Consider the following 24,371-nt stretch of genomic DNA (forward strand, 5'->3'; position numbering starts at 1 on the left):
ATTTTATTGAACTTTCGTTCTCTAAGAATTGGAGGCATTATGTTACACAATTGTGTACCATTCATTAATTATCAAGGAGTATTAATTAGGAAATTTATTAAAAAGGAATTAAATAATTCAATAACAATCATGTACACTTTGGACACTTTTAAATAACGATCTGTTCAAATATTATAGACATACCATGTATACCCTGCAGCCAATAAATGACCATGTCTACTGTGAAATAACATGTATCCTTCAAGGTTTGACAATTAACCATAGACTAGAATTATTTAACATCCAGACGAATACGTAACCGGCCATTAGCTATGGGCCAATGTTTATGGACAACTGGACTATATAAGATCCAGCTTTGGACTTGAAGAGGACAGCTTGGTACAAGAGATTGGTACCGGAGATTCCGCCAAGGTCTCACCCCTCGCGGGTAGGCTGGAACTGATGCGCTTAATATACGAAATACTCCAACAGGACTGAACAGTTATACGACTATACGATCACGTGCCCGTGTGAGATATTGAACATTCGAACAATTCTACTTTAAAGACAGTTGTGAACATTCGAACATTTGAACTTTAGAATCTTTCTTGACTTTGTAATTACGTAATAAAATATATTTATTCATTAATGACTTCGTCACATCAAAACTTGGCATCAGACGGTTACATCTAATCAAGTTGCACTTCTCGTGGAAAATGAACGAGAACTGATACAACGGCAGCAAAAACTTGGGGAGTTGTGAATATTATCTCCTAAGCCCCCAGTGAGGATCGAACTCACGACCCCTGGTTTACAAGACCAGTGCTCTAACCACTGAGCTATGGAGGCTCTTGCTTCAGATTTGTGAAATTTCAACTCATAAAGCTAGGCCCTTTCTACTCAAAATGGAAAACAGAAATCTTAGAAAAACATCAAAATTCAACCAAGTGGATGGAATCGTCTGCAATATTGGGATTTCAATTTCGCTGAATACACCCCAGTTCGTACCACCGAATTGAGTGCGAGGAAGTTTGCTGTTATGCAATCGAAGTCTTATCAATATTGACACGTCACCTTTTCCAATTAGATCAATGAAATTGTCTGATGTGAATGACAGACCTGAAACATCCTTTTTATCTCAAACAGACTTAACTCTCAACTTGCATTGGTTGTAACAATGAAGGTTATCTCCTATAAGAACCCAAAATTGCTGAAAGTATTTCATCTGGGGGTATAGCTCAGTGGTAGAGCATTCGACTGCAGATCGAGAGGTCCCCGGTTCGAACCCGGGCGCCCCCTTTTTTACTACCCGGTAAATGATTTTTAGGTTCACTGGACTGGAGGAGAAAAAACCAAAGACAGTCCTATCATGCAACTCTGTTTTCAATGCGTCTGTGCATATGCGTGCGTGAAGAAATCAATCGGAAAGACATACTCTTTATGTCATTTCGGAAACAATAAAATTGAGCATTGAAAACAGAAAGTCCCAAAACAGTATTATGTCACTCAGTCCATAAAACGTGCCGTCTTTTCGGTAAACGTATTTCGCTCTCAACTATCCGACTATGCATGTCAAAACTTGGCATCAGACGGTTACATCAAATCAAGTTGCACTTCTCGTGGAAAATGAACGAGAACTGATACAACGGCAGCAAAAACTTGGGGAGTTGTGAATATTATCTCCTAAGCCCCCAGTGAGGATCGAACTCACGACCCCTGGTTTACAAGACCAGTGCTCTAACCACTGAGCTATGGAGGCTCTTGCTTCAGATTTGTGAAATTTCAACTCATAAAGCTAGGCCCTTTCTACTCAAAAGTGAAAACAGAAATCTTACAAAAACATCAAAATTCAACCAAGTGGATGGAATCGTCTGCAATATTGGGATTTCAATTTCGCTGAATACACCCCAGTTCGTACCACCGAATTGAGTGCGAGGAAGTTTGCTGTTATGCAATCGAAGTCTTATCAATATTGACACGTCACCTTTTCCAATTAGATCAATGAAATTGTCTGATGTGAATGACAGACCTGAAACATCCTTTTTATCTCAAACAGACTTAACTCTCAACTTGCATTGGTTGTAACAATGAAGGTTATCTCCTATATGAACCCAAAATTGCTAAATGTTTTCATCGGGGGGTATAGCTCAGTGGTAGAGCATTCGACTGCAGATCGAGAGGTCCCCGGTTCGAACCCGGGTGCCCCCTTTTTTACTACCCGGTAAATGATTTTTAGGTTCACTGGACTGGAGGAGAAAAAACCAAAGACAGTCCTATCATGCAACTCTGTTTTCAATGCGTCTGTGCAAATGCGTGCGTGAAGAAATCAATCGGAAAGACATACTCTTTATGTCATTTCGGAAACAATAAAATTGAGCATTGAAAACAAAAAGTCCCAAAACAGTATTATGTCACTCAGTCCATAAAACGTGCCGTCTTTTCGGTAAACGTATTTCGCTCTCAACTATCCGACTATGCATGTCAAAACTTGGCATCAGACGGTTACATCAAATCAAGTTGCACTTCTCGTGGAAAATGAACGAGAACTGATACAACGGCAGCAAAAACTTGGGGAGTTGTGAATATTATCTCCTAAGCCCCCAGTGAGGATCGAACTCACGACCCCTGGTTTACAAGACCAGTGCTCTAACCACTGAGCTATGGAGGCTCTTGCTTCAGATTTGTGAAATTTCAACTCATAAAGCTAGGCCCTTTCTACTCAAAAGTGAAAACAGAAATCTTACAAAAACATCAAAATTCAACCAAGTGGATGGAATCGTCTGCAATATTGGGATTTCAATTTCGCTGAATACACCCCAGTTCGTACCACCGAATTGAGTGCGAGGAAGTTTGCTGTTATGCAATCGAAGTCTTATCAATATTGACACGTCACCTTTTCCAATTAGATCAATGAAATTGTCTGATGTGAATGACAGACCTGAAACATCCTTTTTATCTCAAACAGACTTAACTCTCAACTTGCATTGGTTGTAACAATGAAGGTTATCTCCTATAAGAACCCAAAATTGCTAAATGTTTTCATCGGGGGGTATAGCTCAGTGGTAGAGCATTCGACTGCAGATCGAGAGGTCCCCGGTTCCAACCCGGGTGCCCCCTTTTTTACTACCCGGTAAATGATTTTTAGGTTCACTGGACTGGAGGAGAAAAAACCAAAGACAGTCCTATCATGCAACTCTGTTTTCAATGCGTCTGTGCAAATGCGTGCGTGAAGAAATCAATCGGAAAGACATACTCTTTATGTCATTTCGGAAACAATAAAATTGAGCATTGAAAACAAAAAGTCCCAAAACAGTATTATGTCACTCAGTCCATAAAACGTGCCGTCTTTTCGGTAAACGTATTTCGCTCTCAACTATCCGACTATGCATGTCAAAACTTGGCATCAGACGGTTACATCAAATCAAGTTGCACTTCTCGTGGAAAATGAACGAGAACTGATACAACGGCAGCAAAAACTTGGGGAGTTGTGAATATTATCTCCTAAGCCCCCAGTGAGGATCGAACTCACGACCCCTGGTTTACAAGACCAGTGCTCTAACCACTGAGCTATGGAGGCTCTTGCTTCAGATTTGTGAAATTTCAACTCATAAAGCTAGGCCCTTTCTACTCAAAAGTGAAAACAGAAATCTTACAAAAACATCAAAATTCAACCAAGTGGATGGAATCGTCTGCAATATTGGGATTTCAATTTCGCTGAATACACCCCAGTTCGTACCACCGAATTGAGTGCGAGGAAGTTTGCTGTTATGCAATCGAAGTCTTATCAATATTGACACGTCACCTTTTCCAATTAGATCAATGAAATTGTCTGATGTGAATGACAGACCTGAAACATCCTTTTTATCTCAAACAGACTTAACTCTCAACTTGCATTGGTTGTAACAATGAAGGTTATCTCCTATAAGAACCCAAAATTGCTGAAAGTATTTCATCTGGGGGTATAGCTCAGTGGTAGAGCATTCGACTGCAGATCGAGAGGTCCCCGGTTCGAACCCGGGTGCCCCCTTTTTTACTACCCGGTAAATGATTTTTAGGTTCACTGGACTGGAGGAGAAAAAACCAAAGACAGTCCTATCATGCAACTCTGTTTTCAATGCGTCTGTGCATATGCGTGCGTGAAGAAATCAATCGGAAAGACATACTCTTTATGTCATTTCGGAAACAATAAAATTGAGCATTGAAAACAGAAAGTCCCAAAACAGTATTATGTCACTCAGTCCATAAAACGTGCCGTCTTTTCGGTAAACGTATTTCGCTCTCAACTATCCGACTATGCATGTCAAAACTTGGCATCAGACGGTTACATCAAATCAAGTTGCACTTCTCGTGTTAAAGATAAAAAAAAAAAAGAGCATTCGACTGCAGATCGAGAGGTCCCCGGTTCGAACCCGGGTGCCCCCTTTTTTACTACCCGGTAAATGATTTTTAGGTTCACTGGACTGGAGGAGAAAAAACCAAAGACAGTCCTATCATGCAACTCTGTTTTCAATGCGTCTGTGCATATGCGTGCGTGAAGAAATCAATCGGAAAGACATACTCTTTATGTCATTTCGGAAACAATAAAATTGAGCATTGAAAACAGAAAGTCCCAAAACAGTATTATGTCACTCAGTCCATAAAACGTGCCGTCTTTTCGGTAAACGTATTTCGCTCTCAACTATCCGACTATGCATGTCAAAACTTGGCATCAGACGGTTACATCAAATCAAGTTGCACTTCTCGTGTTAAAGATAAAAAAAAAAAAAGAGCATTCGACTGCAGATCGAGAGGTCCCCGGTTCGAACCCGGGTGCCCCCTTTTTTACTACCCGGTAAATGATTTTTAGGTTCACTGGACTGGAGGAGAAAAAACCAAAGACAGTCCTATCATGCAACTCTGTTTTCAATGCGTCTGTGCATATGCGTGCGTGAAGAAATCAATCGGAAAGACATACTCTTTATGTCATTTCGGAAACAATAAAATTGAGCATTGAAAACAGAAAGTCCCAAAACAGTATTATGTCACTCAGTCCATAAAACGTGCCGTCTTTTCGGTAAACGTATTTCGCTCTCAACTATCCGACTATGCATGTCAAAACTTGGCATCAGACGGTTACATCAAATCAAGTTGCACTTCTCGTGGAAAATGAACGAGAACTGATACAACGGCAGCAAAAACTTGGGGAGTTGTGAATATTATCTCCTAAGCCCCCAGTGAGGATCGAACTCACGACCCCTGGTTTACAAGACCAGTGCTCTAACCACTGAGCTATGGAGGCTCTTGCTGCAGATTTGTGAAATTTCAACTCATAAAGCTAGGCCCTTTCTACTCAAAAGTTAAAACAGAAATCTTACAAAAACATCAAAATTCAACCAAGTGGATGGAATCGTCTGCAATATTGGGATTTCAATTTCGCTGAATACACCCCAGTTCGTACCACCGAATTGAGTGCGAGGAAGTTTGCTGTTATGCAATCGAAGTCTTATCAATATTGACACGTCACCTTTTCCAATTAGATCAATGAAATTGTCTGATGTGAATGACAGACCTGAAACATCCTTTTTATCTCAAACAGACTTAACTCTCAACTTGCATTGGTTGTAACAATGAAGGTTATCTCCTATAAGAACCCAAAATTGCTAAAAGTTTTTCCTCTGGGGGTATAGCTCAGTGGTAGAGCATTCGACTGCAGATCGAGAGGTCCCCGGTTCGAACCCGGGTGCCCCCTTTTTTACTACCCGGTAAATGATTTTTAGGTTCACTGGACTGGAGGAGAAAAAACCAAAGACAGTCCTATCATGCAACTCTGTTTTCAATGCGTCTGTGCATATGCGTGCGTGAAGAAATCAATCGGAAAGACATACTCTTTATGTCATTTCGGAAACAATAAAATTGAGCATTGAAAACAAAAAGTCCCAAAACAGTATTATGTCACTCAGTCCATAAAACGTGCCGTCTTTTCGGTAAACGTATTTCGCTCTCAACTATCCGACTATGCATGTCAAAACTTGGCATCAGACGGTTACATCAAATCAAGTTGCACTTCTCGTGGAAAATGAACGAGAACTGATACAACGGCAGCAAAAACTTGGGGAGTTGTGAATATTATCTCCTAAGCCCCCAGTGAGGATCGAACTCACGACCCCTGGTTTACAAGACCAGTGCTCTAACCACTGAGCTATGGAGGCTCTTGCTTCAGATTTGTGAAATTTCAACTCATAAAGCTAGGCCCTTTCTACTCAAAAGTGAAAACAGAAATCTTACAAAAACATCAAAATTCAACCAAGTGGATGGAATCGTCTGCAATATTGGGATTTCAATTTCGCTGAATACACCCCAGTTCGTACCACCGAATTGAGTGCGAGGAAGTTTGCTGTTATGCAATCGAAGTCTTATCAATATTGACACGTCACCTTTTCCAATTAGATCAATGAAATTGTCTGATGTGAATGACAGACCTGAAACATCCTTTTTATCTCAAACAGACTTAACTCTCAACTTGCATTGGTTGTAACAATGAAGGTTATCTCCTATAAGAACCCAAAATTGCTAAAAGTTTTTCATCTGGGGGTATAGCTCAGTAGTAGAGCATTCGACTGCAGATCGAGAGGTCCCCGGTTCGAACCCGGGTGCCCCCTTTTTTACTACCCGGTAAATGATTTTTAGGTTCACTGGACTGGAGGAGAAAAAACCAAAGACAGTCCTATCATGCAACTCTGTTTTCAATGCGTCTGTGCATATGCGTGCGTGAAGAAATCAATCGGAAAGACATACTCTTTATGTCATTTCGGAAACAATAAAATTGAGCATTGAAAACAAAAAGTCCCAAAACAGTATTATGTCACTCAGTCCATAAAACGTGCCGTCTTTTCGGTAAACGTATTTCGCTCTCAACTATCCGACTATGCATGTCAAAACTTGGCATCAGACGGTTACATCAAATCAAGTTGCACTTCTCGTGGAAAATGAACGAGAACTGATACAACGGCAGCAAAAACTTGGGGAGTTGTGAATATTATCTCCTAAGCCCCCAGTGAGGATCGAACTCACGACCCCTGGTTTACAAGACCAGTGCTCTAACCACTGAGCTATGGAGGCTCTTGCTGCAGATTTGTGAAATTTCAACTCATAAAGCTAGGCCCTTTCTACTCAAAAGTTAAAACAGAAATCTTACAAAAACATCAAAATTCAACCAAGTGGATGGAATCGTCTGCAATATTGGGATTTCAATTTCGCTGAATACACCCCAGTTCGTACCACCGAATTGAGTGCGAGGAAGTTTGCTGTTATGCAATCGAAGTCTTATCAATATTGACACGTCACCTTTTCCAATTAGATCAATGAAATTGTCTGATGTGAATGACAGACCTGAAACATCCTTTTTATCTCAAACAGACTTAACTCTCAACTTGCATTGGTTGTAACAATGAAGGTTATCTCCTATAAGAACCCAAAATTGCTAAAAGTTTTTCCTCTGGGGGTATAGCTCAGTGGTAGAGCATTCGACTGCAGATCGAGAGGTCCCCGGTTCGAACCCGGGTGCCCCCTTTTTTACTACCCGGTAAATGATTTTTAGGTTCACTGGACTGGAGGAGAAAAAACCAAAGACAGTCCTATCATGCAACTCTGTTTTCAATGCGTCTGTGCATATGCGTGCGTGAAGAAATCAATCGGAAAGACATACTCTTTATGTCATTTCGGAAACAATAAAATTGAGCATTGAAAACAAAAAGTCCCAAAACAGTATTATGTCACTCAGTCCATAAAACGTGCCGTCTTTTCGGTAAACGTATTTCGCTCTCAACTATCCGACTATGCATGTCAAAACTTGGCATCAGACGGTTACATCAAATCAAGTTGCACTTCTCGTGGAAAATGAACGAGAACTGATACAACGGCAGCAAAAACTTGGGGAGTTGTGAATATTATCTCCTAAGCCCCCAGTGAGGATCGAACTCACGACCCCTGGTTTACAAGACCAGTGCTCTAACCACTGAGCTATGGAGGCTCTTGCTTCAGATTTGTGAAATTTCAACTCATAAAGCTAGGCCCTTTCTACTCAAAAGTGAAAACAGAAATCTTACAAAAACATCAAAATTCAACCAAGTGGATGGAATCGTCTGCAATATTGGGATTTCAATTTCGCTGAATACACCCCAGTTCGTACCACCGAATTGAGTGCGAGGAAGTTTGCTGTTATGCAATCGAAGTCTTATCAATATTGACACGTCACCTTTTCCAATTAGATCAATGAAATTGTCTGATGTGAATGACAGACCTGAAACATCCTTTTTATCTCAAACAGACTTAACTCTCAACTTGCATTGGTTGTAACAATGAAGGTTATCTCCTATAAGAACCCAAAATTGCTAAAAGTTTTTCATCTGGGGGTATAGCTCAGTGGTAGAGCATTCGACTGCAGATCGAGAGGTCCCCGGTTCGAACCCGGGTGCCCCCTTTTTTACTACCCGGTAAATGATTTTTAGGTTCACTGGACTGGAGGAGAAAAAACCAAAGACAGTCCTATCATGCAACTCTGTTTTCAATGCGTCTGTGCATATGCGTGCGTGAAGAAATCAATCGGAAAGACATACTCTTTATGTCATTTCGGAAACAATAAAATTGAGCATTGAAAACAAAAAGTCCCAAAACAGTATTATGTCACTCAGTCCATAAAACGTGCCGTCTTTTCGGTAAACGTATTTCGCTCTCAACTATCCGACTATGCATGTCAAAACTTGGCATCAGACGGTTACATCAAATCAAGTTGCACTTCTCGTGGAAAATGAACGAGAACTGATACAACGGCAGCAAAAACTTGGGGAGTTGTGAATATTATCTCCTAAGCCCCCAGTGAGGATCGAACTCACGACCCCTGGTTTACAAGACCAGTGCTCTAACCACTGAGCTATGGAGGCTCTTGCTTCAGATTTGTGAAATTTCAACTCATAAAGCTAGGCCCTTTCTACTCAAAAGTGAAAACAGAAATCTTACAAAAACATCAAAATTCAACCAAGTGGATGGAATCGTCTGCAATATTGGGATTTCAATTTCGCTGAATACACCCCAGTTCGTACCACCGAATTGAGTGCGAGGAAGTTTGCTGTTATGCAATCGAAGTCTTATCAATATTGACACGTCACCTTTTCCAATTAGATCAATGAAATTGTCTGATGTGAATGACAGACCTGAAACATCCTTTTTATCTCAAACAGACTTAACTCTCAACTTGCATTGGTTGTAACAATGAAGGTTATCTCCTATAAGAACCCAAAATTGCTAAAAGTTTTTCATCTGGGGGTATAGCTCAGTGGTAGAGCATTCGACTGCAGATCGAGAGGTCCCCGGTTCGAACCCGGGTGCCCCCTTTTTTACTACCCGGTAAATGATTTTTAGGTTCACTGGACTGGAGGAGAAAAAACCAAAGACAGTCCTATCATGCAACTCTGTTTTCAATGCGTCTGTGCATATGCGTGCGTGAAGAAATCAATCGGAAAGACATACTCTTTATGTCATTTCGGAAACAATAAAATTGAGCATTGAAAACAAAAAGTCCCAAAACAGTATTATGTCACTCAGTCCATAAAACGTGCCGTCTTTTCGGTAAACGTATTTCGCTCTCAACTATCCGACTATGCATGTCAAAACTTGGCATCAGACGGTTACATCAAATCAAGTTGCACTTCTCGTGGAAAATGAACGAGAACTGATACAACGGCAGCAAAAACTTGGGGAGTTGTGAATATTATCTCCTAAGCCCCCAGTGAGGATCGAACTCACGACCCCTGGTTTACAAGACCAGTGCTCTAACCACTGAGCTATGGAGGCTCTTGCTTCAGATTTGTGAAATTTCAACTCATAAAGCTAGGCCCTTTCTACTCAAAAGTGAAAACAGAAATCTTACAAAAACATCAAAATTCAACCAAGTGGATGGAATCGTCTGCAATATTGGGATTTCAATTTCGCTGAATACACCCCAGTTCGTACCACCGAATTGAGTGCGAGGAAGTTTGCTGTTATGCAATCGAAGTCTTATCAATATTGACACGTCACCTTTTCCAATTAGATCAATGAAATTGTCTGATGTGAATGACAGACCTGAAACATCCTTTTTATCTCAAACAGACTTAACTCTCAACTTGCATTGGTTGTAACAATGAAGGTTATCTCCTATAAGAACCCAAAATTGCTAAAAGTTTTTCATCTGGGGGTATAGCTCAGTGGTAGAGCATTCGACTGCAGATCGAGAGGTCCCCGGTTCGAACCCGGGTGCCCCCTTTTTTACTACCCGGTAAATGATTTTTAGGTTCACTGGACTGGAGGAGAAAAAACCAAAGACAGTCCTATCATGCAACTCTGTTTTCAATGCGTCTGTGCATATGCGTGCGTGAAGAAATCAATCGGAAAGACATACTCTTTATGTCATTTCGGAAACAATAAAATTGAGCATTGAAAACAAAAAGTCCCAAAACAGTATTATGTCACTCAGTCCATAAAACGTGCCGTCTTTTCGGTAAACGTATTTCGCTCTCAACTATCCGACTATGCATGTCAAAACTTGGCATCAGACGGTTACATCAAATCAAGTTGCACTTCTCGTGGAAAATGAACGAGAACTGATACAACGGCAGCAAAAACTTGGGGAGTTGTGAATATTATCTCCTAAGCCCCCAGTGAGGATCGAACTCACGACCCCTGGTTTACAAGACCAGTGCTCTAACCACTGAGCTATGGAGGCTCTTGCTGCAGATTTGTGAAATTTCAACTCATAAAGCTAGGCCCTTTCTACTCAAAAGTTAAAACAGAAATCTTACAAAAACATCAAAATTCAACCAAGTGGATGGAATCGTCTGCAATATTGGGATTTCAATTTCGCTGAATACACCCCAGTTCGTACCACCGAATTGAGTGCGAGGAAGTTTGCTGTTATGCAATCGAAGTCTTATCAATATTGACACGTCACCTTTTCCAATTAGATCAATGAAATTGTCTGATGTGAATGACAGACCTGAAACATCCTTTTTATCTCAAACAGACTTAACTCTCAACTTGCATTGGTTGTAACAATGAAGGTTATCTCCTATAAGAACCCAAAATTGCTAAAAGTTTTTCCTCTGGGGGTATAGCTCAGTGGTAGAGCATTCGACTGCAGATCGAGAGGTCCCCGGTTCGAACCCGGGTGCCCCCTTTTTTACTACCCGGTAAATGATTTTTAGGTTCACTGGACTGGAGGAGAAAAAACCAAAGACAGTCCTATCATGCAACTCTGTTTTCAATGCGTCTGTGCATATGCGTGCGTGAAGAAATCAATCGGAAAGACATACTCTTTATGTCATTTCGGAAACAATAAAATTGAGCATTGAAAACAAAAAGTCCCAAAACAGTATTATGTCACTCAGTCCATAAAACGTGCCGTCTTTTCGGTAAACGTATTTCGCTCTCAACTATCCGACTATGCATGTCAAAACTTGGCATCAGACGGTTACATCAAATCAAGTTGCACTTCTCGTGGAAAATGAACGAGAACTGATACAACGGCAGCAAAAACTTGGGGAGTTGTGAATATTATCTCCTAAGCCCCCAGTGAGGATCGAACTCACGACCCCTGGTTTACAAGACCAGTGCTCTAACCACTGAGCTATGGAGGCTCTTGCTTCAGATTTGTGAAATTTCAACTCATAAAGCTAGGCCCTTTCTACTCAAAAGTGAAAACAGAAATCTTACAAACACATCAAAATTCAACCAAGTGGATGGAATCGTCTGCAATATTGGGATTTCAATTTCGCTGAATACACCCCAGTTCGTACCACCGAATTGAGTGCGAGGAAGTTTGCTGTTATGCAATCGAAGTCTTATCAATATTGACACGTCACCTTTTCCAATTAGATCAATGAAATTGTCTGATGTGAATGACAGACCTGAAACATCCTTTTTATCTCAAACAGACTTAACTCTCAACTTGCATTGGTTGTAACAATGAAGGTTATCTCCTATAAGAACCCAAAATTGCTAAAAGTTTTTCATCTGGGGGTATAGCTCAGTGGTAGAGCATTCGACTGCAGATCGAGAGGTCCCCGGTTCGAACCCGGGTGCCCCCTTTTTTACTACCCGGTAAATGATTTTTAGGTTCACTGGACTGGAGGAGAAAAAACCAAAGACAGTCCTATCATGCAACTCTGTTTTCAATGCGTCTGTGCATATGCGTGCGTGAAGAAATCAATCGGAAAGACATACTCTTTATGTCATTTCGGAAACAATAAAATTGAGCATTGAAAACAAAAAGTCCCAAAACAGTATTATGTCACTCAGTCCATAAAACGTGCCGTCTTTTCGGTAAACGTATTTCGCTCTCAACTATCCGACTATGCATGTCAAAACTTGGCATCAGACGGTTACATCAAATCAAGTTGCACTTCTCGTGGAAAATGAACGAGAACTGATACAACGGCAGCAAAAACTTGGGGAGTTGTGAATATTATCTCCTAAGCCCCCAGTGAGGATCGAACTCACGACCCCTGGTTTACAAGACCAGTGCTCTAACCACTGAGCCATGGAGGCTCTTGCTGCAGATTTGTGAAATTTCAACTCATAAATCTAGGCCCTTTCTACTCAAAAGTTAAAACAGAAATCTTACAAAAACATCAAAATTCAACCAAGTGGATGGAATCGTCTGCAATATTGGGATTTCAATTTCGCTGAATACACCCCAGTTCGTACCACCGAATTGAGTGCGAGGAAGTTTGCTGTTATGCAATCGAAGTCTTATCAATATTGACACGTCACCTTTTCCAATTAGATCAATGAAATTGTCTGATGTGAATGACAGACCTGAAACATCCTTTTTATCTCAAACAGACTTAACTCTCAACTTGCATTGGTTGTAACAATGAAGGTTATCTCCTATAAGAACCCAAAATTGCTAAAAGTTTTTCCTCTGGGGGTATAGCTCAGTGGTAGAGCATTCGACTGCAGATCGAGAGGTCCCCGGTTCGAACCCGGGTGCCCCCTTTTTTACTACCCGGTAAATGATTTTTAGGTTCACTGGACTGGAGGAGAAAAAACCAAAGACAGTCCTATCATGCAACTCTGTTTTCAATGCGTCTGTGCATATGCGTGCGTGAAGAAATCAATCGGAAAGACATACTCTTTATGTCATTTCGGAAACAATAAAATTGAGCATTGAAAACAAAAAGTCCCAAAACAGTATTATGTCACTCAGTCCATAAAACGTGCCGTCTTTTCGGTAAACGTATTTCGCTCTCAACTATCCGACTATGCATGTCAAAACTTGGCATCAGACGGTTACATCAAATCAAGTTGCACTTCTCGTGGAAAATGAACGAGAACTGATACAACGGCAGCAAAAACTTGGGGAGTTGTGAATATTATCTCCTAAGCCCCCAGTGAGGATCGAACTCACGACCCCTGGTTTACAAGACCAGTGCTCTAACCACTGAGCTATGGAGGCTCTTGCTGCAGATTTGTGAAATTTCAACTCATAAAGCTAGGCCCTTTCTACTCAAAAGTGAAAACAGAAATCTTACAAAAACATCAAAATTCAACCAAGTGGATGGAATCGTCTGCAATATTGGGATTTCAATTTCGCTGAATACACCCCAGTTCGTACCACTGGTGAATATTATCTCCTAAGCCCCCAGTGAGGATCGAACTCACGACCCCTGGTTTACAAGACCAGTGCTCTAACCACTGAGCTATGTCACTCAACTATCCGACTATGCATGTCAATTGGTTGTAACAATGAAGGTTATCTCCTATAAGAACCCAAAATTGCTAAAAGTTTTTCCTCTGGGGGTATAGCTCAGTGGTAGTCTTGCTTCAGATTTGTGAAATTTCAACTCATAAAGCTAGGCCCTTTCTACTCAAAAGTGAAAACAGAAATCTTACAAAAACATCAAAATTCAACCAAGTGGATGGAATCGTCTGCAATATTGGGATTTCAATTTCGCTGAATACACCCCAGTTCGTACCACCGAATTGAGTGCGAGGAAGTTTGCTGTTATGCAATCGAAGTCTTATCAATATTGACACGTCACCTTTTCCAATTAGATCAATGAAATTGTCTGATGTGAATGACAGACCTGAAACATCCTTTTTATCTCAAACAGACTTAACTCTCAACTTGCATTGGTTGTAACAATGAAGGTTATCTCCTATAAGAACCCAAAATTGCTAAAAGTTTTTCATCTGGGGGTATAGCTCAGTGGTAGAGCATTCGACTGCAGATCGAGAGGTCCCCGGTTCGAACCCGGGTGCCCCCTTTTTTACTACCCGGTAAATGATTTTTAGGTTCACTGGACTGGAGGAGAAAAAACCAAAGACAGTCCTATCATGCAACTCTGTTTTCAATGCGTCTGTGCATATGCGTGCGTGAAGAAATCAATCGGAAAGACATACTCTTTATGTCATTTCGGAAACAATAAAATTGAGCATTGAAAACAAAAAGTCCCAAAACAGTATTATGTCACTCAGTCCATAAAACGTGCCGTCTTTTCGGTAAACGTATTTCGCTCTCAACTATCCGACTATGCATGTCAAAACTTGGCATCAGACGGTTACATCAAATCAAGTTGCACTTCTCGTGGAAAATGAACGAGAACTGATACAACGGCAGCAAAAACTTGGGGAGTTGTGAATATTATCTCCTAAGCCCCCAGTGAGGATCGAACTCACGACCCCTGGTTTACAAGACCAGTGCTCTAACCACTGAGCCATGGAGGCTCTTGCTGCAGATTTGTGAAATTTCAACTCATAAAGCTAGGCCCTTTCTACTCAAAAGTTAAAACAGAAATCTTACAAAAACATCAAAATTCAACCAAGTGGATGGAATCGTCTGCAATATTGGGATTTCAATTTCGCTGAATACACCCCAGTTCGTACCACCGAATTGAGTGCGAGGAAGTTTGCTGTTATGCAATCGAAGTCTTATCAATATTGACACGTCACCTTTTCCAATTAGATCAATGAAATTGTCTGATGTGAATGACAGACCTGAAACATCCTTTTTATCTCAAACAGACTTAACTCTCAACTTGCATTGGTTGTAACAATGAAGGTTATCTCCTATAAGAACCCAAAATTGCTAAAAGTTTTTCCTCTGGGGGTATAGCTCAGTGGTAGAGCATTCGACTGCAGATCGAGAGGTCCCCGGTTCGAACCCGGGTGCCCCCTTTTTTACTACCCGGTAAATGATTTTTAGGTTCACTGGACTGGAGGAGAAAAAACCAAAGACAGTCCTATCATGCAACTCTGTTTTCAATGCGTCTGTGCATATGCGTGCGTGAAGAAATCAATCGGAAAGACATACTCTTTATGTCATTTCGGAAACAATAAAATTGAGCATTGAAAACAAAAAGTCCCAAAACAGTATTATGTCACTCAGTCCATAAAACGTGCCGTCTTTTCGGTAAACGTATTTCGCTCTCAACTATCCGACTATGCATGTCAAAACTTGGCATCAGACGGTTACATCAAATCAAGTTGCACTTCTCGTGGAAAATGAACGAGAACTGATACAACGGCAGCAAAAACTTGGGGAGTTGTGAATATTATCTCCTAAGCCCCCAGTGAGGATCGAACTCACGACCCCTGGTTTACAAGACCAGTGCTCTAACCACTGAGCTATGGAGGCTCTTGCTGCAGATTTGTGAAATTTCAACTCATAAAGCTAGGCCCTTTCTACTCAAAAGTGAAAACAGAAATCTTACAAAAACATCAAAATTCAACCAAGTGGATGGAATCGTCTGCAATATTGGGATTTCAATTTCGCTGAATACACCCCAGTTCGTACCACTGGTGAATATTATCTCCTAAGCCCCCAGTGAGGATCGAACTCACGACCCCTGGTTTACAAGACCAGTGCTCTAACCACTGAGCTATGTCACTCAACTATCCGACTATGCATGTCAATTGGTTGTAACAATGAAGGTTATCTCCTATAAGAACCCAAAATTGCTAAAAGTTTTTCCTCTGGGGGTATAGCTCAGTGGTAGTCTTGCTTCAGATTTGTGAAATTTCAACTCATAAAGCTAGGCCCTTTCTACTCAAAAGTGAAAACAGAAATCTTACAAAAACATCAAAATTCAACCAAGTGGATGGAATCGTCTGCAATATTGGGATTTCAATTTCGCTGAATACACCCCAGTTCGTACCACCGAATTGAGTGCGAGGAAGTTTGCTGTTATGCAATCGAAGTCTTATCAATATTGACACGTCACCTTTTCCAATTAGATCAATGAAATTGTCTGATGTGAATGACAGACCTGAAACATCCTTTTTATCTCAAACAGACTTAACTCTCAACTTGCATTGGTTGTAACAATGAAGGTTATCTCCTATAAGAACCCAAAATTGCTAAAAGTTTTTCATCTGGGGGTATAGCTCAGTGGTAGAGCATTCGACTGCAGATCGAGAGGTCCCCGGTTCGAACCCGGGTGCCCCCTTTTTTACTACCCGGTAAATGATTTTTAGGTTCACTGGACTGGAGGAGAAAAAACCAAAGACAGTCCTATCATGCAACTCTGTTTTCAATGCGTCTGTGCATATGCGTGCGTGAAGAAATCAATCGGAAAGACATACTCTTTATGTCATTTCGGAAACAATAAAATTGAGCATTGAAAACAGAAAGTCCCAAAACAGTATTATGTCACTCAGTCCATAAAACGTGCCGTCTTTTCGGTAAACGTATTTCGCTCTCAACTATCCGACTATGCATGTCAAAACTTGGCATCAGACGGTTACATCAAATCAAGTTGCACTTCTCGTGGAAAATGAACGAGAACTGATACAACGGCAGCAAAAACTTGGGGAGTTGTGAATATTATCTCCTAAGCCCCCAGTGAGGATCGAACTCACGACCCCTGGTTTACAAGACCAGTGCTCTAACCACTGAGCTATGGAGGCTCTTGCTTCAGATTTGTGAAATTTCAACTCATAAAGCTAGGCCTTTTCTACTCAAAAGTGAAAACAGAAATCTTACAAAAACATCAAAATTCAACCAAGTGGATGGAATCGTCTGCAATATTGGGATTTCAATTTCGCTGAATACACCCCAGTTCGTACCACCGAATTGAGTGCGAGGAAGTTTGCTGTTATGCAATCGAAGTCTTATCAATATTGACACGTCACCTTTTCCAATTAGATCAATGAAATTGTCTGATGTGAATGACAGACCTGAAACATCCTTTTTATCTCAAACAGACTTAACTCTCAACTTGCATTGGTTGTAACAATGAAGGTTATCTCCTATAAGAACCCAAAATTGCTAAAAGTTTTTCCTCTGGGGGTATAGCTCAGTGGTAGAGCATTCGACTGCAGATCGAGAGGTCCCCGGTTCGAACCCGGGTGCCCCCTTTTTTACTACCCGGTAAATGATTTTTAGGTTCACTGGACTGGAGGAGAAAAAACCAAAGACAGTCCTATCATGCAACTCTGTTTTCAATGCGTCTGTGCATATGCGTGCGTGAAGAAATCAATCGGAAAGACATACTCTTTATGTCATTTCGGAAACAATAAAATTGAGCATTGAAAACAAAAAGTCCCAAAACAGTATTATGTCACTCAGTCCATAAAACGTGCCGTCTTTTCGGTAAACGTATTTCGCTCTCAACTATCCGACTATGCATGTCAAAACTTGGCATCAGACGGTTACATCAAATCAAGTTGCACTTCTCGTGGAAAATGAACGAGAACTGATACAACGGCAGCAAAAACTTGGGGAGTTGTGAATATTATCTCCTAAGCCCCCAGTGAGGATCGAACTCACGACCCCTGGTTTACAAGACCAGTGCTCTAACCACTGAGCTATGGAGGCTCTTGCTGCAGATTTGTGAAATTTCAACTCATAAAGCTAGGCCCTTTCTACTCAAAAGTGAAAACAGAAATCTTACAAAAACATCAAAATTCAACCAAGTGGATGGAATCGTCTGCAATATTGGGATTTCAATTTCGCTGAATACACCCCAGTTCGTACCACCGAATTGAGTGCGAGGAAGTTTGCTGTTATGCAATCGAAGTCTTATCAATATTGACACGTCACCTTTTCCAATTAGATCAATGAAATTGTCTGATGTGAATGACAGACCTGAAACATCCTTTTTATCTCAAACAGACTTAACTCTCAACTTGCATTGGTTGTAACAATGAAGGTTATCTCCTATAAGAACCCAAAATTGCTAAAAGTTTTTCCTCTGGGGGTATAGCTCAGTGGTAGAGCATTCGACTGCAGATCGAGAGGTCCCCGGTTCGAACCCGGGTGCCCCCTTTTTTACTACCCGGTAAATGATTTTTAGGTTCACTGGACTGGAGGAGAAAAACCAAAGACAGTCCTATCATGCAACTCTGTTTTCAATGCGTCTGTGCATATGCGTGCGTGAAGAAATCAATCGGAAAGACATACTCTTTATGTCATTTCGGAAACAATAAAATTGAGCATTGAAAACAGAAAGTCCCAAAACAGTATTATGTCACTCAGTCCATAAAACGTGCCGTCTTTTCGGTAAACGTATTTCGCTCTCAACTATCCGACTATGCATGTCAAAACTTGGCATCAGACGGTTACATCAAATCAAGTTGCACTTCTCGTGGAAAATGAACGAGAACTGATACAACGGCAGCAAAAACTTGGGGAGTTGTGAATATTATCTCCTAAGCCCCCAGTGAGGATCGAACTCACGACCCCTGGTTTACAAGACCAGTGCTCTAACCACTGAGCTATGGAGGCTCTTGCTTCAGATTTGTGAAATTTCAACTCATAAAGCTAGGCCCTTTCTACTCAAAAGTGAAAACAGAAATCTTACAAAAACATCAAAATTCAACCAAGTGGATGGAATCGTCTGCAATATTGGGATTTCAATTTCGCTGAATACACCCCAGTTCGTACCACCGAATTGAGTGCGAGGAAGTTTGCTGTTATGCAATCGAAGTCTTATCAATATTGACACGTCACCTTTTCCAATTAGATCAATGAAATTGTCTGATGTGAATGACAGACCTGAAACATCCTTTTTATCTCAAACAGACTTAACTCTCAACTTGCATTGGTTGTAACAATGAAGGTTATCTCCTATAAGAACCCAAAATTGCTAAATGTTTTTCATCTGGGGGTATAGCTCAGTGGTAGAGCATTCGACTGCAGATCGAGAGGTCCCCGGTTCGAACCCGGGTGCCCCCTTTTTTACTACCCGGTAAATGATTTTTAGGTTCACTGGACTGGAGGAGAAAAAACCAAAGACAGTCCTATCATGCAACTCTGTTTTCAATGCGTCTGTGCAAATGCGTGCGTGAAGAAATCAATCGGAAAGACATACTCTTTATGTCATTTCGGAAACAATAAAATTGAGCATTGAAAACAAAAAGTCCCAAAACAGTATTATGTCACTCAGTCCATAAAACGTGCCGTCTTTTCGGTAAACGTATTTCGCTCTCAACTATCCGACTATGCATGTCAAAACTTGGCATCAGACGGTTACATCAAATCAAGCTGCACTTCTCGTGGAAAATGAACGAGAACTGATACAACGGCAGCAAAAACTTGGGGAGTTGTGAATATTATCTCCTAAGCCCCCAGTGAGGATCGAACTCACGACCCCTGGTTTACAAGACCAGTGCTCTAACCACTGAGCTATGGAGGCTCTTGCTTCAGATTTGTGAAATTTCAACTCATAAAGCTAGGCCCTTTCTACTCAAAAGTGAAAACAGAAATCTTACAAAAACATCAAAATTCAACCAAGTGGATGGAATCGTCTGCAATATTGGGATTTCAATTTCGCTGAATACACCCCAGTTCGTACCACCGAATTGAGTGCGAGGAAGTTTGCTGTTATGCAATCGAAGTCTTATCAATATTGACACGTCACCTTTTCCAATTAGATCAATGAAATTGTCTGATGTGAATGACAGACCTGAAACATCCTTTTTATCTCAAACAGACTTAACTCTCAACTTGCATTGGTTGTAACAATGAAGGTTATCTCCTATAAGAACCCAAAATTGCTAAATGTTTTTCATCTGGGGGTATAGCTCAGTGGTAGAGCATTCGACTGCAGATCGAGAGGTCCCCGGTTCGAACCCGGGTGCCCCCTTTTTTACTACCCGGTAAATGATTTTTAGGTTCACTGGACTGGAGGAGAAAAAACCAAAGACAGTCCTATCATGCAACTCTGTTTTCAATGCGTCTGTGCAAATGCGTGCGTGAAGAAATCAATCGGAAAGACATACTCTTTATGTCATTTCGGAAACAATAAAATTGAGCATTGAAAACAAAAAGTCCCAAAACAGTATTATGTCACTCAGTCCATAAAACGTGCCGTCTTTTCGGTAAACGTATTTCGCTCTCAACTATCCGACTATGCATGTCAAAACTTGGCATCAGACGGTTACATCAAATCAAGTTGCACTTCTCGTGGAAAATGAACGAGAACTGATACAACGGCAGCAAAAACTTGGGGAGTTGTGAATATTATCTCCTAAGCCCCCAGTGAGGATCGAACTCACGACCCCTGGTTTACAAGACCAGTGCTCTAACCACTGAGCTATGGAGGCTCTTGCTTCAGATTTGTGAAATTTCAACTCATAAAGCTAGGCCCTTTCTACTCAAAAGTGAAAACAGAAATCTTACAAAAACATCAAAATTCAACCAAGTGGATGGAATCGTCTGCAATATTGGGATTTCAATTTCGCTGAATACACCCCAGTTCGTACCACCGAATTGAGTGCGAGGAAGTTTGCTGTTATGCAATCGAAGTCTTATCAATATTGACACGTCACCTTTTCCAATTAGATCAATGAAATTGTCTGATGTGAATGACAGACCTGAAACATCCTTTTTATCTCAAACAGACTTAACTCTCAACTTGCATTGGTTGTAACAATGAAGGTTATCTCCTATAAGAACCCAAAATTGCTAAATGTTTTTCATCTGGGGGTATAGCTCAGTGGTAGAGCATTCGACTGCAGATCGAGAGGTCCCCGGTTCGAACCCGGGTGCCCCCTTTTTTACTACCCGGTAAATGATTTTTAGGTTCACTGGACTGGAGGAGAAAAAACCAAAGACAGTCCTATCATGCAACTCTGTTTTCAATGCGTCTGTGCAAATGCGTGCGTGAAGAAATCAATCGGAAAGACATACTCTTTATGTCATTTCGGAAACAATAAAATTGAGCATTGAAAACAAAAAGTCCCAAAACAGTATTATGTCACTCAGTCCATAAAACGTGCCGTCTTTTCGGTAAACGTATTTCGCTCTCAACTATCCGACTATGCATGTCAAAACTTGGCATCAGACGGTTACATCAAATCAAGCTGCACTTCTCGTGGAAAATGAACGAGAACTGATACAACGGCAGCAAAAACTTGGGGAGTTGTGAATATTATCTCCTAAGCCCCCAGTGAGGATCGAACTCACGACCCCTGGTTTACAAGACCAGTGCTCTAACCACTGAGCTATGGAGGCTCTTGCTTCAGATTTGTGAAATTTCAACTCATAAAGCTAGGCCCTTTCTACTCAAAAGTGAAAACAGAAATCTTACAAAAACATCAAAATTCAACCAAGTGGATGGAATCGTCTGCAATATTGGGATTTCAATTTCGCTGAATACACCCCAGTTCGTACCACCGAATTGAGTGCGAGGAAGTTTGCTGTTATGCAATCGAAGTCTTATCAATATTGACACGTCACCTTTTCCAATTAGATCAATGAAATTGTCTGATGTGAATGACAGACCTGAAACATCCTTTTTATCTCAAACAGACTTAACTCTCAACTTGCATTGGTTGTAACAATGAAGGTTATCTCCTATAAGAACCCAAAATTGCTAAATGTTTTTCATCTGGGGGTATAGCTCAGTGGTAGAGCATTCGACTGCAGATCGAGAGGTCCCCGGTTCGAACCCGGGTGCCCCCTTTTTTACTACCCGGTAAATGATTTTTAGGTTCACTGGACTGGAGGAGAAAAAACCAAAGACAGTCCTATCATGCAACTCTGTTTTCAATGCGTCTGTGCAAATGCGTGCGTGAAGAAATCAATCGGAAAGACATACTCTTTATGTCATTTCGGAAACAATAAAATTGAGCATTGAAAACAAAAAGTCCCAAAACAGTATTATGTCACTCAGTCCATAAAACGTGCCGTCTTTTCGGTAAACGTATTTCGCTCTCAACTATCCGACTATGCATGTCAAAACTTGGCATCAGACGGTTACATCAAATCAAGTTGCACTTCTCGTGGAAAATGAACGAGAACTGATACAACGGCAGCAAAAACTTGGGGAGTTGTGAATATTATCTCCTAAGCCCCCAGTGAGGATCGAACTCACGACCCCTGGTTTACAAGACCAGTGCTCTAACCACTGAGCTATGGAGGCTCTTGCTTCAGATTTGTGAAATTTCAACTCATAAAGCTAGGCCCTTTCTACTCAAAAGTGAAAACAGAAATCTTACAAAAACATCAAAATTCAACCAAGTGGATGGAATCGTCTGCAATATTGGGATTTCAATTTCGCTGAATACACCCCAGTTCGTACCACCGAATTGAGTGCGAGGAAGTTTGCTGTTATGCAATCGAAGTCTTATCAATATTGACACGTCACCTTTTCCAATTAGATCAATGAAATTGTCTGATGTGAATGACAGACCTGAAACATCCTTTTTATCTCAAACAGACTTAACTCTCAACTTGCATTGGTTGTAACAATGAAGGTTATCTCCTATAAGAACCCAAAATTGCTAAATGTTTTTCATCTGGGGGTATAGCTCAGTGGTAGAGCATTCGACTGCAGATCGAGAGGTCCCCGGTTCGAACCCGGGTGCCCCCTTTTTTACTACCCGGTAAATGATTTTTAGGTTCACTGGACTGGAGGAGAAAAAACCAAAGACAGTCCTATCATGCAACTCTGTTTTCAATGCGTCTGTGCAAATGCGTGCGTGAAGAAATCAATCGGAAAGACATACTCTTTATGTCATTTCGGAAACAATAAAATTGAGCATTGAAAACAAAAAGTCCCAAAACAGTATTATGTCACTCAGTCCATAAAACGTGCCGTCTTTTCGGTAAACGTATTTCGCTCTCAACTATCCGACTATGCATGTCAAAACTTGGCATCAGACGGTTACATCAAATCAAGCTGCACTTCTCGTGGAAAATGAACGAGAACTGATACAACGGCAGCAAAAACTTGGGGAGTTGTGAATATTATCTCCTAAGCCCCCAGTGAGGATCGAACTCACGACCCCTGGTTTACAAGACCAGTGCTCTAACCACTGAGCTATGGAGGCTCTTGCTTCAGATTTGTGAAATTTCAACTCATAAAGCTAGGCCCTTTCTACTCAAAAGTGAAAACAGAAATCTTACAAAAACATCAAAATTCAACCAAGTGGATGGAATCGTCTGCAATATTGGGATTTCAATTTCGCTGAATACACCCCAGTTCGTACCACCGAATTGAGTGCGAGGAAGTTTGCTGTTATGCAATCGAAGTCTTATCAATATTGACACGTCACCTTTTCCAATTAGATCAATGAAATTGTCTGATGTGAATGACAGACCTGAAACATCCTTTTTATCTCAAACAGACTTAACTCTCAACTTGCATTGGTTGTAACAATGAAGGTTATCTCCTATAAGAACCCAAAATTGCTAAATGTTTTTCATCTGGGGGTATAGCTCAGTGGTAGAGCATTCGACTGCAGATCGAGAGGTCCCCGGTTCGAACCCGGGTGCCCCCTTTTTTACTACCCGGTAAATGATTTTTAGGTTCACTGGACTGGAGGAGAAAAAACCAAAGACAGTCCTATCATGCAACTCTGTTTTCAATGCGTCTGTGCAAATGCGTGCGTGAAGAAATCAATCGGAAAGACATACTCTTTATGTCATTTCGGAAACAATAAAATTGAGCATTGAAAACAAAAAGTCCCAAAACAGTATTATGTCACTCAGTCCATAAAACGTGCCGTCTTTTCGGTAAACGTATTTCGCTCTCAACTATCCGACTATGCATGTCAAAACTTGGCATCAGACGGTTACATCAAATCAAGTTGCACTTCTCGTGGAAAATGAACGAGAACTGATACAACGGCAGCAAAAACTTGGGGAGTTGTGAATATTATCTCCTAAGCCCCCAGTGAGGATCGAACTCACGACCCCTGGTTTACAAGACCAGTGCTCTAACCACTGAGCTATGGAGGCTCTTGCTTCAGATTTGTGAAATTTCAACTCATAAAGCTAGGCCCTTTCTACTCAAAAGTGAAAACAGAAATCTTACAAAAACATCAAAATTCAACCAAGTGGATGGAATCGTCTGCAATATTGGGATTTCAATTTCGCTGAATACACCCCAGTTCGTACCACCGAATTGAGTGCGAGGAAGTTTGCTGTTATG

General features: G+C 40.9%; 51 non-coding genes across 51 annotated transcripts; 24 read left to right on the forward strand and 27 right to left on the reverse strand.

The window, feature by feature from the left end:
* Positions 1–755: 755 nt before the first annotated feature.
* Positions 756–828, reverse strand: Trnat-ugu (transfer RNA threonine (anticodon UGU)). The gene has a single exon. It is a non-coding gene; the product is annotated as a tRNA-Thr (tRNA).
* A 378-nt stretch (positions 829–1,206) lies between these two features.
* Trnac-gca (transfer RNA cysteine (anticodon GCA)) lies at positions 1,207–1,278 on the forward strand. Its single transcript has one exon. It is a non-coding gene; the product is annotated as a tRNA-Cys (tRNA).
* A 387-nt stretch (positions 1,279–1,665) lies between these two features.
* Trnat-ugu (transfer RNA threonine (anticodon UGU)) lies at positions 1,666–1,738 on the reverse strand. The gene has a single exon. It is a non-coding gene; the product is annotated as a tRNA-Thr (tRNA).
* A 377-nt stretch (positions 1,739–2,115) lies between these two features.
* Trnac-gca (transfer RNA cysteine (anticodon GCA)) lies at positions 2,116–2,187 on the forward strand. Its single transcript has one exon. It is a non-coding gene; the product is annotated as a tRNA-Cys (tRNA).
* Positions 2,188–2,574: 387 nt separating this feature from the next.
* Positions 2,575–2,647, reverse strand: Trnat-ugu (transfer RNA threonine (anticodon UGU)). The gene has a single exon. It is a non-coding gene; the product is annotated as a tRNA-Thr (tRNA).
* A 377-nt stretch (positions 2,648–3,024) lies between these two features.
* On the forward strand, positions 3,025–3,096 carry Trnac-gca (transfer RNA cysteine (anticodon GCA)). Its single transcript has one exon. It is a non-coding gene; the product is annotated as a tRNA-Cys (tRNA).
* A 387-nt stretch (positions 3,097–3,483) lies between these two features.
* Positions 3,484–3,556, reverse strand: Trnat-ugu (transfer RNA threonine (anticodon UGU)). The gene has a single exon. It is a non-coding gene; the product is annotated as a tRNA-Thr (tRNA).
* Positions 3,557–3,934: 378 nt separating this feature from the next.
* On the forward strand, positions 3,935–4,006 carry Trnac-gca (transfer RNA cysteine (anticodon GCA)). The gene has a single exon. It is a non-coding gene; the product is annotated as a tRNA-Cys (tRNA).
* A 1,178-nt stretch (positions 4,007–5,184) lies between these two features.
* Trnat-ugu (transfer RNA threonine (anticodon UGU)) lies at positions 5,185–5,257 on the reverse strand. Its single transcript has one exon. It is a non-coding gene; the product is annotated as a tRNA-Thr (tRNA).
* A 378-nt stretch (positions 5,258–5,635) lies between these two features.
* Positions 5,636–5,707, forward strand: Trnac-gca (transfer RNA cysteine (anticodon GCA)). The gene has a single exon. It is a non-coding gene; the product is annotated as a tRNA-Cys (tRNA).
* A 387-nt stretch (positions 5,708–6,094) lies between these two features.
* On the reverse strand, positions 6,095–6,167 carry Trnat-ugu (transfer RNA threonine (anticodon UGU)). The gene has a single exon. It is a non-coding gene; the product is annotated as a tRNA-Thr (tRNA).
* Positions 6,168–6,545: 378 nt separating this feature from the next.
* On the forward strand, positions 6,546–6,617 carry Trnac-gca (transfer RNA cysteine (anticodon GCA)). The gene has a single exon. It is a non-coding gene; the product is annotated as a tRNA-Cys (tRNA).
* A 387-nt stretch (positions 6,618–7,004) lies between these two features.
* On the reverse strand, positions 7,005–7,077 carry Trnat-ugu (transfer RNA threonine (anticodon UGU)). The gene has a single exon. It is a non-coding gene; the product is annotated as a tRNA-Thr (tRNA).
* Positions 7,078–7,455: 378 nt separating this feature from the next.
* Positions 7,456–7,527, forward strand: Trnac-gca (transfer RNA cysteine (anticodon GCA)). The gene has a single exon. It is a non-coding gene; the product is annotated as a tRNA-Cys (tRNA).
* Positions 7,528–7,914: 387 nt separating this feature from the next.
* Trnat-ugu (transfer RNA threonine (anticodon UGU)) lies at positions 7,915–7,987 on the reverse strand. Its single transcript has one exon. It is a non-coding gene; the product is annotated as a tRNA-Thr (tRNA).
* A 378-nt stretch (positions 7,988–8,365) lies between these two features.
* Trnac-gca (transfer RNA cysteine (anticodon GCA)) lies at positions 8,366–8,437 on the forward strand. Its single transcript has one exon. It is a non-coding gene; the product is annotated as a tRNA-Cys (tRNA).
* A 387-nt stretch (positions 8,438–8,824) lies between these two features.
* On the reverse strand, positions 8,825–8,897 carry Trnat-ugu (transfer RNA threonine (anticodon UGU)). The gene has a single exon. It is a non-coding gene; the product is annotated as a tRNA-Thr (tRNA).
* A 378-nt stretch (positions 8,898–9,275) lies between these two features.
* On the forward strand, positions 9,276–9,347 carry Trnac-gca (transfer RNA cysteine (anticodon GCA)). Its single transcript has one exon. It is a non-coding gene; the product is annotated as a tRNA-Cys (tRNA).
* A 387-nt stretch (positions 9,348–9,734) lies between these two features.
* On the reverse strand, positions 9,735–9,807 carry Trnat-ugu (transfer RNA threonine (anticodon UGU)). The gene has a single exon. It is a non-coding gene; the product is annotated as a tRNA-Thr (tRNA).
* Positions 9,808–10,185: 378 nt separating this feature from the next.
* On the forward strand, positions 10,186–10,257 carry Trnac-gca (transfer RNA cysteine (anticodon GCA)). Its single transcript has one exon. It is a non-coding gene; the product is annotated as a tRNA-Cys (tRNA).
* Positions 10,258–10,644: 387 nt separating this feature from the next.
* On the reverse strand, positions 10,645–10,717 carry Trnat-ugu (transfer RNA threonine (anticodon UGU)). The gene has a single exon. It is a non-coding gene; the product is annotated as a tRNA-Thr (tRNA).
* Positions 10,718–11,095: 378 nt separating this feature from the next.
* On the forward strand, positions 11,096–11,167 carry Trnac-gca (transfer RNA cysteine (anticodon GCA)). The gene has a single exon. It is a non-coding gene; the product is annotated as a tRNA-Cys (tRNA).
* Positions 11,168–11,554: 387 nt separating this feature from the next.
* Positions 11,555–11,627, reverse strand: Trnat-ugu (transfer RNA threonine (anticodon UGU)). The gene has a single exon. It is a non-coding gene; the product is annotated as a tRNA-Thr (tRNA).
* A 378-nt stretch (positions 11,628–12,005) lies between these two features.
* Trnac-gca (transfer RNA cysteine (anticodon GCA)) lies at positions 12,006–12,077 on the forward strand. Its single transcript has one exon. It is a non-coding gene; the product is annotated as a tRNA-Cys (tRNA).
* Positions 12,078–12,464: 387 nt separating this feature from the next.
* Positions 12,465–12,537, reverse strand: Trnat-ugu (transfer RNA threonine (anticodon UGU)). The gene has a single exon. It is a non-coding gene; the product is annotated as a tRNA-Thr (tRNA).
* A 378-nt stretch (positions 12,538–12,915) lies between these two features.
* Trnac-gca (transfer RNA cysteine (anticodon GCA)) lies at positions 12,916–12,987 on the forward strand. Its single transcript has one exon. It is a non-coding gene; the product is annotated as a tRNA-Cys (tRNA).
* Positions 12,988–13,374: 387 nt separating this feature from the next.
* On the reverse strand, positions 13,375–13,447 carry Trnat-ugu (transfer RNA threonine (anticodon UGU)). Its single transcript has one exon. It is a non-coding gene; the product is annotated as a tRNA-Thr (tRNA).
* Positions 13,448–13,628: 181 nt separating this feature from the next.
* Trnat-ugu (transfer RNA threonine (anticodon UGU)) lies at positions 13,629–13,698 on the reverse strand. The gene has a single exon. It is a non-coding gene; the product is annotated as a tRNA-Thr (tRNA).
* A 488-nt stretch (positions 13,699–14,186) lies between these two features.
* On the forward strand, positions 14,187–14,258 carry Trnac-gca (transfer RNA cysteine (anticodon GCA)). The gene has a single exon. It is a non-coding gene; the product is annotated as a tRNA-Cys (tRNA).
* A 387-nt stretch (positions 14,259–14,645) lies between these two features.
* Trnat-ugu (transfer RNA threonine (anticodon UGU)) lies at positions 14,646–14,718 on the reverse strand. The gene has a single exon. It is a non-coding gene; the product is annotated as a tRNA-Thr (tRNA).
* Positions 14,719–15,096: 378 nt separating this feature from the next.
* Trnac-gca (transfer RNA cysteine (anticodon GCA)) lies at positions 15,097–15,168 on the forward strand. Its single transcript has one exon. It is a non-coding gene; the product is annotated as a tRNA-Cys (tRNA).
* A 387-nt stretch (positions 15,169–15,555) lies between these two features.
* Trnat-ugu (transfer RNA threonine (anticodon UGU)) lies at positions 15,556–15,628 on the reverse strand. Its single transcript has one exon. It is a non-coding gene; the product is annotated as a tRNA-Thr (tRNA).
* Positions 15,629–15,809: 181 nt separating this feature from the next.
* Positions 15,810–15,879, reverse strand: Trnat-ugu (transfer RNA threonine (anticodon UGU)). The gene has a single exon. It is a non-coding gene; the product is annotated as a tRNA-Thr (tRNA).
* A 488-nt stretch (positions 15,880–16,367) lies between these two features.
* On the forward strand, positions 16,368–16,439 carry Trnac-gca (transfer RNA cysteine (anticodon GCA)). The gene has a single exon. It is a non-coding gene; the product is annotated as a tRNA-Cys (tRNA).
* Positions 16,440–16,826: 387 nt separating this feature from the next.
* Positions 16,827–16,899, reverse strand: Trnat-ugu (transfer RNA threonine (anticodon UGU)). The gene has a single exon. It is a non-coding gene; the product is annotated as a tRNA-Thr (tRNA).
* A 378-nt stretch (positions 16,900–17,277) lies between these two features.
* Trnac-gca (transfer RNA cysteine (anticodon GCA)) lies at positions 17,278–17,349 on the forward strand. Its single transcript has one exon. It is a non-coding gene; the product is annotated as a tRNA-Cys (tRNA).
* Positions 17,350–17,736: 387 nt separating this feature from the next.
* Trnat-ugu (transfer RNA threonine (anticodon UGU)) lies at positions 17,737–17,809 on the reverse strand. Its single transcript has one exon. It is a non-coding gene; the product is annotated as a tRNA-Thr (tRNA).
* Positions 17,810–18,187: 378 nt separating this feature from the next.
* Positions 18,188–18,259, forward strand: Trnac-gca (transfer RNA cysteine (anticodon GCA)). The gene has a single exon. It is a non-coding gene; the product is annotated as a tRNA-Cys (tRNA).
* Positions 18,260–18,645: 386 nt separating this feature from the next.
* On the reverse strand, positions 18,646–18,718 carry Trnat-ugu (transfer RNA threonine (anticodon UGU)). Its single transcript has one exon. It is a non-coding gene; the product is annotated as a tRNA-Thr (tRNA).
* A 378-nt stretch (positions 18,719–19,096) lies between these two features.
* Positions 19,097–19,168, forward strand: Trnac-gca (transfer RNA cysteine (anticodon GCA)). Its single transcript has one exon. It is a non-coding gene; the product is annotated as a tRNA-Cys (tRNA).
* Positions 19,169–19,555: 387 nt separating this feature from the next.
* On the reverse strand, positions 19,556–19,628 carry Trnat-ugu (transfer RNA threonine (anticodon UGU)). Its single transcript has one exon. It is a non-coding gene; the product is annotated as a tRNA-Thr (tRNA).
* A 378-nt stretch (positions 19,629–20,006) lies between these two features.
* Trnac-gca (transfer RNA cysteine (anticodon GCA)) lies at positions 20,007–20,078 on the forward strand. The gene has a single exon. It is a non-coding gene; the product is annotated as a tRNA-Cys (tRNA).
* Positions 20,079–20,465: 387 nt separating this feature from the next.
* Trnat-ugu (transfer RNA threonine (anticodon UGU)) lies at positions 20,466–20,538 on the reverse strand. The gene has a single exon. It is a non-coding gene; the product is annotated as a tRNA-Thr (tRNA).
* Positions 20,539–20,916: 378 nt separating this feature from the next.
* Trnac-gca (transfer RNA cysteine (anticodon GCA)) lies at positions 20,917–20,988 on the forward strand. Its single transcript has one exon. It is a non-coding gene; the product is annotated as a tRNA-Cys (tRNA).
* Positions 20,989–21,375: 387 nt separating this feature from the next.
* Positions 21,376–21,448, reverse strand: Trnat-ugu (transfer RNA threonine (anticodon UGU)). The gene has a single exon. It is a non-coding gene; the product is annotated as a tRNA-Thr (tRNA).
* A 378-nt stretch (positions 21,449–21,826) lies between these two features.
* Trnac-gca (transfer RNA cysteine (anticodon GCA)) lies at positions 21,827–21,898 on the forward strand. The gene has a single exon. It is a non-coding gene; the product is annotated as a tRNA-Cys (tRNA).
* Positions 21,899–22,285: 387 nt separating this feature from the next.
* Trnat-ugu (transfer RNA threonine (anticodon UGU)) lies at positions 22,286–22,358 on the reverse strand. The gene has a single exon. It is a non-coding gene; the product is annotated as a tRNA-Thr (tRNA).
* Positions 22,359–22,736: 378 nt separating this feature from the next.
* On the forward strand, positions 22,737–22,808 carry Trnac-gca (transfer RNA cysteine (anticodon GCA)). Its single transcript has one exon. It is a non-coding gene; the product is annotated as a tRNA-Cys (tRNA).
* A 387-nt stretch (positions 22,809–23,195) lies between these two features.
* Positions 23,196–23,268, reverse strand: Trnat-ugu (transfer RNA threonine (anticodon UGU)). The gene has a single exon. It is a non-coding gene; the product is annotated as a tRNA-Thr (tRNA).
* Positions 23,269–23,646: 378 nt separating this feature from the next.
* Trnac-gca (transfer RNA cysteine (anticodon GCA)) lies at positions 23,647–23,718 on the forward strand. The gene has a single exon. It is a non-coding gene; the product is annotated as a tRNA-Cys (tRNA).
* A 387-nt stretch (positions 23,719–24,105) lies between these two features.
* Positions 24,106–24,178, reverse strand: Trnat-ugu (transfer RNA threonine (anticodon UGU)). Its single transcript has one exon. It is a non-coding gene; the product is annotated as a tRNA-Thr (tRNA).
* Between the last annotated feature and the right edge of the window lie 193 nt (positions 24,179–24,371).

The sequence above is a fragment of the Mytilus galloprovincialis genome, chromosome 3 (genome assembly GCF_965363235.1).
Source record: "Mytilus galloprovincialis chromosome 3, xbMytGall1.hap1.1, whole genome shotgun sequence".
In the NCBI taxonomy this organism is placed as follows: domain Eukaryota; kingdom Metazoa; phylum Mollusca; class Bivalvia; order Mytilida; family Mytilidae; genus Mytilus; species Mytilus galloprovincialis.